The 14,310-nt window shown below is 38.0% G+C and overlaps 1 protein-coding gene across 2 annotated transcripts in view; it reads right to left on the bottom strand.

Moving 5' to 3' along the window:
- The window catches only part of LOC107726508 (neuronal PAS domain-containing protein 1-like), a 61,865-nt gene extending 50,670 nt beyond the window's left edge, over positions 1-11,195 (bottom strand). The window contains exon 1 of one of the 2 annotated variants that reach the window (XM_016536119.1): positions 10,878-11,195. The gene's annotated coding sequence lies outside the window, so the exon portion shown is untranslated. Of the gene's footprint in view, positions 1-10,387; positions 10,414-10,877 lie in introns of those variants that run through there. The other variant, XM_016536120.1, reaches the window with a different exon arrangement.
- Positions 11,196-14,310: the final 3,115 nt, after the last annotated feature.

Here is a 14,310-nt window from a genome sequence, read left to right as displayed (position 1 = left end):
CCGTAGACCCAGCGGCTCCACCTCGGCTCCTAGCTCCCTCGCCTCCAATGTCACCCGTCGATCCACCAGCTCCACCGGGCTCCCTCGTTCCTCCGACTCCGCCTTGGTCGGGCGCTGACCCGCCATTGCCTCAGGACTCTGCTCCTCCAGCTGCACCTCATCACTCCGTCCCACCGGCTCCGTTAGGCTCCTTCCTCCCGCCAGCTCCACCTTGGTCCTCAGTCGCTCCGGCTCTGCTGTGGATCTCCGGATTTCCGCCTCGGTCGCCAGAGCCCTCGGCTCCACCCTGGCCCCCCGGATCCTCTGCATCCCCCTGGCTTGTTGGCTCTCCGTCTCAGCCTCAGGCTCCTCCACCACCTGCTCCGCCGCCGTTGGTTGGCCCCCTGGAGTCGGCGGCCATTCCTCCTCTATGGCTCCTCCCTCCATCGACTCCACCGTGGGTTGCCATCATGGCTGTGGCCTGGGTCCTGCTTGGCTCCTCCTTCTCCGGATCCCTCCTGTTTCCTCCCTGGCTCCTCCCTCCATGGTCTCCTCTTTGGACTCTGTCTGCCGGCCCCCTCCCGGACATCCGTCCTCCTCCTGAGCCTCATCCTTAGTTCCCACCCATTTCCCCCCCTCTGTTGTTCTACGCACCTTCCGGTAGGGGGGTGATATGTCAGGATCATGGACCTATTTTGTTGTGTTTTGCCCCCGTCTTTGTTCCTGGTTTTCCTTATATGGTCTTTTTCCTGTCCTCCTTTAGCGTTCTGTGTTGGTCGGTTCTACTTATGTTTGTGTGTTTCCTGCCATTTCCAGTGTGGATGTACCCTGTGTTCCGTGGATTAAAGACTGTTTTCGTTTATTCGTGCCTCCTGCGTGCTTCCTAAACAGCGAACTGTGACAATTACGGAGTATGATATCTCTTTAATATCTAAATTGTTTCTCAGCAATGAGATTTAATGGAGAGAAAAATGAAGTTTCATGCTTCTCAGATTGTTCTTCTAGAAATAGACCTAATCGATATGTCTCCTCTACAATGAAAACAATCTGGAACAATTTTTGAATCAATTTTGAAACAAGATAAACAATCACCACTCAGTAAATTTCACAAATAATTACAAAGAAACATACTAAAATAAACACAATAACATTTAATTTACAAAATATAAAACTGACCTGAGTAAAATTGTCTGAACTTTACATTCCACATTCATTTACAGCTCTTAGGAGAAACATTTGAGACAAAGTTGAAGCCTAAATGAAGCACGAGAACTCAAAATTGGTGATAAATTGGATATGAAACAACACTCACAAAATTCATCACATATAAAAGATTAGAAGAACACATGGACAAACAAAACACGTCTACGTGTGAAGGAGTGCAATTAGCATTAGCAACTGTACCACACACACACACATAGTGATTCCTGCTCTTTAGCCTATCAGGCCTCATCTAATCGCATGCAGGATCTCGCTCGGCATCCTCACTATCTCAGCAGACATAATGGAGGTCCTGTCCAGCGTAATTGTTCAATTAACTCTGTAACCTTGTTGCAAGGTGTGCTAGCATTCATGCCCTTCGCAAAGGAATGACAATGGCGTCGTAGAAGGTCACGGTCTGCTGTGAAAGTCAACTATAAAGTAAAGAACACCACATCTACCGGACTGAGCCCCAGAGGCGGTGTCCTTCGCTGAAGGACTGGACATTTACAGGAAATTAACATTTGGCAGTGCTAGAGCTGCTTCATATATTTGTGAAAGTACTTGGTCAATCAATAAACTGCATCAATCGTACAATGACGTTGATTGTGATGTAGCCAAGTAGGACATGTTCCTGGATAAACATATTTTGCTGGTCTTGTTAAAAGACATTATTTAATTTCCATTTTACATGTTTTCTAACTTTTTAGGCATTAATTATTTGCTTGGTTATGTCTAAAACTCACTTGAATTTGTAGATCTATCATAGACACATTACCATTGTGCCTTGAAAGTTGGTCTAAAAACAGTTTCTTATAGTTCAAACAGTGCAACCTATATGCTCTTAAGTAGCACAATCCTAAGTTGCATTAACTGAAAAAAAGTATGAACAGAAGGCAATGCATGTCTTTTCAAACCATTATGACTTACTTTCTTCTGTGGAACATAAAAGTTTTTTTTTTTTTGGACTGCATTGATTTTCATTGTACGAAAAAATTCTTCAAAATAACTTCTGTGTTCTGCAGAAGAAAGAAAATCATTCAGGTTTGGAAAAGTTATTTCAGTACTACTTGCATAGACTGTAATAATTATTTTGCAATTTGGTTATTTCAATGATATTTTGCATAAATATTTTGAAAACTGAGTTTCTTAATTTGTTCATTGAAGTTTTCACTATCTCAACTAGTATTTAAGTTGACTTAACTAGAATTTCCCACTCAACAGAAGATGTTAGTCAGACATCTTGGTGAGTTTCTCCACAAAGGTTTTCAGATTGTTCTTCAGTGTCTCTTCTACACTGAAAACTATTTGGAACGATTCTTGAAATAATTTTGAAACAACCATTTTGAAAGAATTTTCACTCAGAAACTACCAGTAAATTTCACAAATAATTACAAAGAAACACATTGATTTAAATGTAAATTTTTGAGGTAGAAATACTAAAATAGTATTTTCTTAAACATACTCCAATAACCTTTGTTCAAATAATTTTTTTTTACAGTGTACGCATGGACAAAAGATGTCCATCAGCCGTTGTGGTGAGCTTAAGGTTGAAATTTTCTCAACAAATTAGTTTTAAAACTTGTAAGAATAGCAAGAAAAATCGAGTTTTCAGTGTGTGTTTTTTATGAAAAGCACAAGTAAGGTTTAAAGAAGGGATGCACTGATGTATCAGCCGCCGATATTTATTGGATGATTTTTGATTATTTTAAAGCCATCGGCATATCGGAAATAGCATGAAAAGGGCCGATACCGATGGTTTATTAATTAACTGCATGGAGACAACGAGTTGCATGTCTGTTGCATAATCCAACAATTTTCTCTCTGGGAAAAATAATTAAATACTTGCCAAAACAAAATAAAATCTGTACAAAATATAGTTGTCAGACAGCATAGTACGGCCATATGCAAACATGACGATATTGGCCGATTTTTTATCTGATTTTGAAAACAGAATAAAACTATATAGACTACATAAAAAGTCATATATAGGCCTATACACAAAATATATTTCACTTAAATCATTAACAGATTAACAAAACAAAAGAAAAAAAAATTGTTTGTGCTGAGCTCCGAAGTTCACAGAAAAAAAAAACGAGACGGCAGAAATCAGTTTTCTTTATTTTACAAAAGCTTTACAGTTTTGAATGATGTTTTGCTGATCTGTTCTATCTGACTCACACGCACATACAACACATTTTTGCTAATTTGACATAGCAGCCTGTTCATTATCAAATTAAAATACAGTTAAAGAAACATAAAAAGTTACACTGCTCAATAGTCCGTAGTAGGGCCTACAGTCTGTTCCGTTCAGTGTGACCAGCGCCTCACTACTGATATAGCCTTCATGTGAAGGATGATATTTTACGTTGATAATACAAGTGAAGAACAAGGCCTATAGTTTACATAATAAATAATAGGTTAGCATCCAGATATTTCGCGAATATGGAAACATTTGGATTCGTGTAGAATGAGAGAGGTAGGCTTCAGTTTAGTTTTTAAACTAATTCGTTTTGGGTTGACGCTTATATTTAGCCTAAATACAACTTTAGAGGATTTGTTATGGAGAGAAGGGAACTAAAATAGCCTAATTGTGTTTGTAATTTTGCTTTTATTTACCATTATTTTAGCCTACATTATTTCTGAATTTAATAATAAAATGCAACGTACAGCCTACTAATTTAGGCAGTTTTTTCCTCTCAAAATTAACGCTTATAGGAGTTGAGTTTATTTTTATCCATGCTGAAACATTGTTAAATATCTTGAAAAACAATTATTTAATGTTTTTATTGCGTTTTTTATTTTGTTTAATACATTTGGTCTTTGGTAAATCTAGAAAAGATGATGCTGTATTGTAGGGTGACCATACGTGCCATTTTCCCAGGACGCGTCCTGGCCAGGATTTCTATATTGCCTAAAATAATGGCACGTATGGTCACCCTACTGTATTGGCTATGACTAAGAGAGATCATTCAAGACTCTCTTCATGATTTTTTTTCTTTTTGAGTAAATTAAACGCTGTACTTTATTATTATTATTATTTTTATTATTATTATTGTCAAAGAAAAAGTTAACCTGTATGTTTTCTACTCAAACCGGTTTCACAGAGGAACGCAGGAACAGAAACATTCAAATACCGATTCTGCTCGGAGTGAACCACTCTCTCTCTCGTTTTTAAGCCCTACTTTATGCAAGTGACCAATATCGATATCGGAATCGGCCAATAGTTTGTTAAAATCGGTACCGTATCGGCAAAACAATTAATAATATCAGTGCACCCTAGTTTAAAGCATTGTATTTTCTAGTTCTAGTTTCTTATTCCTTCAGTTTCTATAATATGCACGCCAGTGTTAGTATAGTGGTACTCTCAAGATTTAAAGTCCATAGTATTTTTCCAATTAAATATTTAAAAGAAATATTCTCCCATGCAGTACTGAGCTGAACTCATTTGGGAACGATAAAATTTACATTTTGGCAAGTATTATTTGAGCCCAATGCTGCATTAATTAACTTCTTTACACTTGATAGTGTCTCATAATCCCAAAGATCTCCGTCAAATACATATGTGTGTAAACATAAAGCAACAATTAAGATTAGGGAAAAACCATAAGTATATTATAGTATTTATTATTAATTTTAATTAGCTTTTATTTTTATTTATTTTTTAATCTCAGTTTGTTTTAGTAATGTTGGTAATTAATTTTTTCTGGTTTTCTATTGTCTTTTTACATTTGTTTTAATATTTATATCGGTATTAATATTTTATTTTTACTTCAGTTTTAGTTTTAGTAATTCGAGTACTTAAACTTATTTCAATTATTTGCCAGGACAACATTTCTAATTTACTGTAAGTTTACGTTTTTCGTCTAATATTTATATACTCATCTAAAACATTTATTTCAACTACCGATTTTTTTTTTTTATAAAAAAAGTTTCCGTTTGTGATAACAACACTGGAATGACATGAGAATGAGTAAAGTTGACACATTATTCATCTTTTAACACTTATGCTGTTCCAATAGCAACGAGGATGTCGATCCTAACCGCAGCATGTATGAATTTTATATGGCTTGTATGCGGTGTTATTTGGCTCAGGCTGGGGTACAGGAGCAAATCAAGCCTGGGTGTGTGTTTGGCGAGCCTGTGGCTGTTTGTTTTCAGAGGGGATCGTTAATTAGGGCCTCCAGCTGTCAGAGGTTCGTTAGTGCGCTCCGCCCCTCCCTATGGAGCTGCCAAATGGGGAAAATGAACACATTTAAGCCAATCTGCACGGAGACAATACACCACGTCTATTACCAACTCTCTTTAACGCACACACAAACTCCCTCTCTTTTCTCTCTCGCACAACATTTATTGGTCCCACATTTCCAGGCCAGATATAACACTGCCATTCCGTTTTAAATGTCACACACAGTGGTATGAGGATGCGTGAAGGACCTCTGGAACATTCTGGATTATGCATTTTTGTAATGCAGGGTGACTCCGGTGACTTTGACCTTTGAATGCCTTTGACAGAAGAAGAAAACAATTCCTGTATGTGGCCATCGGGCACTTTCTCGCTCACTTTCCTGGCGCCTGCCTCCTTTTCCCTTTTCTCTTAATAAATCTAAACAGCAAACAGCTGTGGCGGGTCAGTCACATCACAGCTTTCTAGCCATAACTTTCTAGAGTTTAATCTGACACTGAGGGATTGACAACTGACGCTGAAATTTCTCCTTCAGCTTTAGACAAAATTGAAGTACCAGTTCACCCAAAAATGACAGTTTGCTCATCATTTACTCATCTTTTTACATCTTTTACACATTTCACATCATAGCTGTTACTATGTATTTCAACATCCAGAAACGGAACTATGCATTTCATAGTGCTGTTTTTAATATGCCATCTTCTTGTCCTTTGACATTTTTTTTTCTTCAGAAGTGAATCGATACATTCTGTATTCACTTACTGTTAATGTTATGTGACTTGAACAGCAAATATCACTTCTTTAAAGTTCAATGCATTGATTTTCAATGTGATTCTGAAAGTCCAGTTTGTTCTCTTGTAAAAAAAAGTATTTTTCGGCAAACTTTGGCTTAATTAGTGTCAGCAATCTTCACCAGAAGTTGACAGTTGTGATTTCTGTAAGTGTTGCAAAAGTCACAAAGACAAAGCAGTCGTCAGCCGTATGTCACTAAAATCATCCGAGAGAACAAAAGTCATCTTTAAATGATTAACACTGAGTCATGCATAAAAGAAAATGTCAGTAATTTACCTCCTCTCAGTCTTTGATGCACTTAAGAAGAGCATTTCAATGTAATATTTAATATAAATAACTGCAGAAATGATGTCATAGCTTGTAACATTCAATTATATTTGCTTTTGAAATTATTAATCTGATATCTTTGAAGTGCAAATAGGTCAGCAACACACACACACACACACACACATATATATATATATATATATATATATATCCTGCATGTAGTTTTCCATCAATATATGGAGCTGTTTCAGCAGAATACTAATTTCTCTTCACATCTCTCTGCATTTGAAGTCCAGCATTAGGTAGTCAGATGTTGTCTCATTTTCTTCGAACGCTGATAAATCAGCTCTGGTCAACAGCATTTCTCTCCCTATCTCGTTTAACTGGAGCTCTCTCGCTCTGCGCTCTGGCTGGACACGGCTCTTGTGGTTTGCTGCTGACCTTGGCGGCTTCCCATCACTCCCAGTCCAAGGTTCCTCTCAAATCCTTAGAGCTGGAGGCTGCGTCTTCATCTTCACCTGCAGGCCCATTAATTATCAAATGGAATCAATACCCCATTTGATTCGATCAAACTGACCCTACCCGCCCCGACCCGCAACGGTGAAGCGGAAGGGATGCTCGACTGGCCCCTGAGATCTTACATTTGTCTCTCACAGGAGGAGAAATGTTGTGTGTTTCTTTTTAAATAAAATTTTAAATAGCAAAAGAGTGACTAAGGGATTGAAAGATTGAAAGAGGAAAATATACCAGTAATTTTCACATTTTCTCAACCCTTGAAGCTCTAAGGACATAAGCAATCATTCAACAGTGACAAAATTAGATGTTCACAAAGAAAGTTAACAGCATCCCTTTCTCTATATATTTTGCACTTGTCCCTATGGAGGAAAAAAATCACAACGAGATCTGTTTAATAGCTCTGTTTTGTTTTCGGGGGGATTTCTAGACAGCAGTGAGATTAAATTGAGGGCACATGGGGATTTTTATCTTCTGCTCAGACTTTTCTACTAAAAATAAATAAATACTCAGAAATCTTCATGTGTCTCCTCCAGAGTTTCTGTAATAATGTCTCAAATTCAGATTTGCCAACATAAATCAGAGATTTCAATATAAACTTGTCTTGTTCAGTTCTTCCAAGACTGAATGATCCAGATTTCATTTACTCAGGTTGGATGTGCACAGTTCTATAACTTTTGAAAATGAATGAACGTTTTCGGGGGGATTTCTAGACAGCAGTGAGATTAAATTGAGGGCACATGGGGATTTTTATCTTCTGCTCAGACTTTTCTACTAAAAATAAATAAATACTCAGAAATCTTCATGTGTCTCCTCCAGAGTTTCTGTAATAATGTCTCAAATTCAGATTTGCCAACATAAATCAGAGATTTCAATATAAACTTGTCTTGTTCAATTCTTCCAAGACTGAATGATCCAGATTTCATTTACTCAGGTTGGATGTAAACAGTTCTATAACTTTTGAAAATGAATGAACTATGAAGAAATAATATGCATTTCAAAATATTAAAGAATTGCATTAGTTAACTGAATACTGCTCAATCCGAAACACACACAGTGTTCGGCCCCTTAGGCAGGGAACGGGTCCTGAAACACACATAGGTTCAAACAGCCACACACCACTGCGCCTACAGTCTATATCCAGCCATATTAGTGCATTTAAACATCCCTTTATCATTGAAAACACCTGTGCGAAGCAGTGTACCACATCAGTGGGAATAAGAGGATTTTGCACTATTATGGATATATACAGAGTGTATGTTTGTCGCTTTTCCCCCACACGGACAACTGCAAAATATGTGTGTGAATCACATAAAACCTTTCATGATCATGTCTGTTCATTTTAAAATCAAAAGAAAAATTCTGCATTAAGAAAATTAAGCTTACATTGAACTGATACATTATTTTAATGCCAATAAATCACATTTTCCCCAAAATGTGTTACTTTAATGCAATAAAAGTTTACACTTTTGTCTGTGTGCGTGTGTGTGCATTTGTGTGCGTGTGAGTTTGAGTGTGTGTGTGTGTGAATTTGTGGGAAATAAGCTTATTTGTAAAGAAAACACTGTCTCAATGCAAAAATGTTTGAAAATATTCATTTTATTTTCTTTATATTTAAACTTTTTTTTTGTTAATTTCTTTTTTTTATTATTGTCATTAATTTATTTTGGGGTGAAATGCAACCTAAACATTTTCATGAGATTCACCCTTGGTTTCAAAAATATATTGACAATATCTGATCTCGTATATCGTAAGGCTCTCTCTCTCATTTGTGTGATGCTTATGTGCAGGTTATGGATTTTGAGTGATCATTTTCAGGCTGCAGTAGATCAAAAGCAGATAGTAAGAGCACATCGCCGTGACTGCAGAAGACTGAGGGGTCTGTATATCGACAGGGCTCTTGTTTGTTTGTGTGAGTGTGTTTATAAGGGCATATTGATGTGTGTGTGTGTGTGTATGTTGAGTATATAAATATCCACGCGTGTCCCAGCTGAGCTGGGTGTGAGTGGCAGGAAGTGGTTATGTAAGGAGTCACAACGGGCTGCAGTGGACAGCCTGACCACAGATCAGGTCAACCAAGTGTGACACCAACAGCTTCTCACTGACACCTCGCTGACACTGTCTGTCACCAGGCCTGTCTGTCCCACTCTGAGTGTGTGTGTGTGTTTGTGTGTGACGGCTTTTATGGTCCTATAGCTCCCTCGTACATACCTGCATAACTTCTGTCAATTCCCTATTCACATTCTTTTGCCCCCAAATGCAAATATAGTCTTTGGATGTGTATGCTTTATTAACAGGGTGGCTCGCTTTCAATAAAATGGCCATTTTTGGATCTGTGATTAATACACTTACACTGTTAAATTTTAGTAATTATAGTAACCGTTTGTAACATGTTTCTTCAACAAACACTGTACAACCAGAATCTAAACAACAACAAAAAAGAAAGACAATTTATCCTCGCCAAGGTACGCAATAAAAACTGTAAAAAAAAATGCTTCAGGTAATCTAAAAAAATTGTTATATGTACTGTAGTAACATCTAAATAAACAATTTTTATTCAAGTGAAAAATACAATTTAATATGACTGAATAACATTGTATTACTCTACATAATCACAGTCATTTTAAACTGGTATGTCAGGTAGATGTCATTTTTAATGTTTACAGTGTTCAGAAAAGTACATTAAAGAGCAACAGGTAGATTCCCAGACTAATATGAAGCTATTGACTGAAACACTCAGTCAAAGCAAACTGATGAAAAGAAAACAGCAAGAGTCCCAAGCAAGTTTACTCACTTTTTGTGTTTTTCCTGAGCAGCTGCTCCCATAGCAAGTGTAAAAGTGTCCAAATAATTCCTGTCCTATAATTCCTACTGTCCAGGATAGCTATACGACAAATAAAGAGTATGAATTTTCTGTTTACTAAGCAATCTAGCTGGAAAATACACTTTATAACTGAAAACTGCAGTTACACTTTACAATATAGTTTGTTACATTGTAATAACATTGTAAGTGCATGGTAATTAATAGTGAAAAATTGAGTAATGTGTAAATATTTTATGGAGCTGCTTAAACTTTGTCATTATTTTTACTGTAGTAATTAATTCTATTCACATGCAATCTGTAACATGAATATATAAAAATAAAAGGACTTGAATAAAGGTTACTTGATAGTAATCTAAAGTGTTGCCAATATCAAAAGAATTACATTTTCTAAAATGTGTGACAAATAAGAATAGATTTGTGAGCTAACAAATTATTATTATTATTATTAAAATGATTGTTATTACAATATTAATTATCCATTTAACAAAAAAGTGTATTTTTGATTATTTTCTTAACAAAAAGTTAAGTTTTAACTTAATTAAAATATATAATTACAACTATTCAGATTCTTTAACAATCCCACGCTAAGCCCAAACTGACTGATGAAGGAAAAGGTTAATATTTACCCGTATTTTTCATTTCTAATATAAATCCAGTCATTTAGAAGAAGCTGTTAAATCCAAAGACATCAGATAACAGAAGACGGCCGTCTCGCCGCTACCATTCACTACCTTCCACAGAACACGGCGTCAATGCAAAGCGCACTAATCTTGTAAAATCCACTAATTAAGTGAGAGATGATGTTTTGAGAGCGAGCCGAGGCGGTCCGCACAATTAACCCCAGCATCCCTCCCCTCCGTTCCCAATACCTCCATCATTGAGGGAGAACGACAAGTGCACTTATGAGCAAAGTGTCTTTCCCAAAAACTTTCCCAGGAAGCCAAGCCTCCAGGCACGAAGCCATCAACAAGTTTAAGAGGAACGGAGAAACCCTTTGCTCGGACCTACATCGGTCAGGCTTAAAACTTTCAGGTATGCATGTGACAGTTTGGCATGTGGACGTCAACATCGACTAGAACAAGAGGAAGGTGTGTTTCCCACTACAAGGGGACTCACCTGATGTGCATGTCCAGCTGTTTTGGAGGCAGATGGTTCTCTCCTCCTCCGTCCGGACACCCGAACCGGTGACCCTCCCCTCCGCTCAGTCCACGTTCCAGGACCCCTCGTGCTCCCACACACAAACACACACACTCACACGGGGGCTGACAAGGGGGTCAGACGGGGCCAAGAACAATCCCAGCTGCCGGCACAAAAGAGCAAGCGAACACACAGCGGTCTGCTGCCGCAAGAGTGTGTGTGTGTGTGGTGTGTGTGTGTGTGTTTGTGGGCGCACAGCGGCGGTGACCGCGCTCTCCCTCTCTCTCCTCCCTCACTTTCCAAGCGGGATCGTCTCAGATATGACTGGAGTCAGAGGATGCGAGTCTGTTTCCTTCTCTGGCGTGCTCCCCGCTTTGGCTGTCTCTCTTTCCTCGTTGAGCTTCTTTTCTTTTCATTTCCTCTTGGGAACGCTGCACGCACCGGTCGTCTCTTCACCCGCTCCCTCTCTCTCTCTCTCTCCTCAATCGCTAGTAAATATAAAAGAAATGCTTGTACAGCCCCTACCTCTCTCTCTCTCTCTCTCTCTCTCGTTTCTTTCTCGTTTACACTCCCTCCTCCCCACTGCCCTCACTTTTCTTTCTCACTGTCAAAGCTGCCTTTCAAATGCTGATTAGCACACAGAGTAAAAGAGAGCGAGGGAGAGTGGAGTTATGCCTAGTGTTCGGCTAAGATTCCGTCACATTCGACTTGAACAACACTTCTCTCAGACAAACACATACTTGAGTCTCCGTCCTCTACAGATATCATCTCGCCCCAATGGGCTCACGCTAACATACACTGAGCGAATAAACCCGCTCGGACTGTTTCGCACACCCGCGCCCCTCTCCCACCCCTCCCCGGTTCGTTCTTCTTGCCCTCAAACACTACTCAGAATATTGATACATCACCCCCTCCTCCTTTCTTTCCTCCGTTTCTCTCTCTCTCTCCATCACTCACTTTCTCCGCTGAATACTGATAGGCTGTCTAGTCCGTGGTCTGGGTTTCAAATTCTCATTCTCTTTCTCTCTTTCCTCTGTGCGCTCTCACAAAAGCTCTCCGTAACATAAAGGCAAAAACGGCAGAAGTTAATGCACTGGGCACAACATAAATTCACTTAAGTACCATTTCAGATTATGTCAAGCCAAAAATTGGCGTAAGCGCTCCGGAAGGAGGAGAAAATAATGCCTGCGGCTGTAAAATGTCAAACGTGATGCGGAGGTGATGGGATATTGAGAAAATAAAGAAGTGCGTGAAAATTAGTAAGGGAACACTTACTTTTGCTGTTGTCAGGGAGCGGGACAGAAAGAGATAGTGAGTGAAAGAGAGAAAACCATAGAAACCATAGAAGACCCCCTCAGAAGTTTAAACAGCTGACTGCAAAGTTGTCAAAATCACATCTGATAGCACAAACACACACATTTTTCCAGCTGAATGAAGACGTACCATCAGTGATTCTCAACACTAAGCCTCAAGTCTGTTCTGTTGTGGGTATAATCAGAATGAGCTTTTAGAATCAGAATCAGAAGTTATAGTGATATAGTATAGTAATATAATATAATATAGTAGAGAATAGTGGGGCACACTTTTGACTTTCTCAGTTTGTGTAAATCTACTTGGGGTTCAAGAGTATTTATTTTTTCTGCATTAATTTCACATATTTAGTACAAATATGTTGTCTTGTTTCATTAAAGGAGACATATTATGCCCCTTTTTACAATATGTAATATAAGTCTCTGGTGTCCCCAGAATGTGTCTGTGAAATTTCAGCTCAAAATACTCCACAGATCATTTATTATACCATTTTGAAAATGCCTATTTTGAGTGGAAGCAGAAACATGCTGTTTTTCAGGCCTGTCTCTTTAAATGCAAATGAGCTGCTGCTCCCCACCCCCTTTTCCAGAATAGAGCTACGCCTTTACAGCTCGTACCTGCTAAAAAAACATCTGTTTAGGTTCTGATTATCATGTTTAGACACATGAGTTACAAAAACAGTGGGTTATGTCTGTGAAGGTAAACAGCTGGGAAATAAATCGCTTGTTTATTTTAGATCTGTGTGGCAGCAGCAATATACAGTAAATAAATCAATAAATCCACTGCTCTCTTGTCTCCTCTGAGGCTGGGACTCTAAATAGTGTTCTGTGCTCGTCTGTGCAGCCAACGACATAACAGTTAGCATGCTTTGCTCAAACTTCGCCATGGCATTAGAACTAGTACACCATTGTCGCTTGCGAAATCAAAATGATGGCGCCGTGGGTGTAAACTTACAGATTAAGGGGCAGTAATATTATAATGAGATCCCTTTGCCACGTCACCAAGGGAGTGAAATCAGAGGCGCTCGTTTTCTCAGACGCTTGCAGAAAAAGGCTTACCAAAACAAAGTTACTGGGTTAATCTTTTTCACGTTTCCTTGGTTGGTAGATGCACCGGGGCCCTGATTATAGCACTTAAAACCTGGAAAATCAGATGTTCATGATATGTCACCTTTAATAGACTGTATACTTTTTTCTTTATTTGCCGCAAAAGATTGTAAGTGAATTGTGACAACATGCCCCATAGGTGGGGAATGCTGTAGGATGACCATATAACAGCTTAAAATGTTATCTGATCTATTCAAAAATATAGAAGACAGACTAAAATATTCTGTCATAAAATACAGATGCATCTCAATAAATTAGAATGTCGTGGAAAAAGAACCAAAGACTTAAACTACTTCAGTCTGTGTACATTGAATTTATTTAATACATAAGTTTCACAATTTGAGTTGAATTACTGCAATAAATGAACTTTTCCACGACATTCTAATTTATTGAGATGCACCTGTACAATTGTTACATTTTTACATGTAATGGCATTGTTAATAATTAAAATACTGATTTTGGAGTTTGACAATGAACACACTGCAAAACAGAACTATATGGCACAGTTCAAAACAATGTGGGCAAATAGATGAAGAAACATATTCAGAGACTGACAAAAACACAGAAATGAACACAACACAGCCCTGTCTCCACATGCAGCACTCAGACAAATAGACAAGCCAGTACGAATACTTTAAATTTCTTGAAATAATTTCTGAATATTCAGTTTTTATTCATGGTTTCTCAATAACATTAATAAGATAATATACATAATAAGTTATGTATGTGAATCACATTGCTAATGTCATAGAATAACATCTAATAACGGGATGCATTTTAATGCAAGTTACAATGTGCCCCACCTGTGCAACTAAGATTTAAACCTGGCTAGTTAACAGACTGAAGATTAAAATAATAGCAAATTTGTCTCATTTTAAATAAGCACTAAGAAATTAAAGAAAACTTTAGAGTTATGTTTACTTTTCATAAAAAATAATGTCAAATGTGAAAAAAATCTTAATGGTCCTAAATTGGCCTCTTTTAGGGCTCAAAAT

The sequence above is a fragment of the Sinocyclocheilus rhinocerous genome, unplaced genomic scaffold (assembly GCF_001515625.1).
Source record: "Sinocyclocheilus rhinocerous isolate Xijiao unplaced genomic scaffold, SAMN03320098_v1.1 scaffold2985, whole genome shotgun sequence".
Lineage (NCBI taxonomy): Eukaryota > Metazoa > Chordata > Actinopteri > Cypriniformes > Cyprinidae > Sinocyclocheilus > Sinocyclocheilus rhinocerous.
The sequence above is the reverse complement of the archived record's forward strand: the minus strand, read 5'-3'. Positions and strand labels throughout refer to the sequence as shown.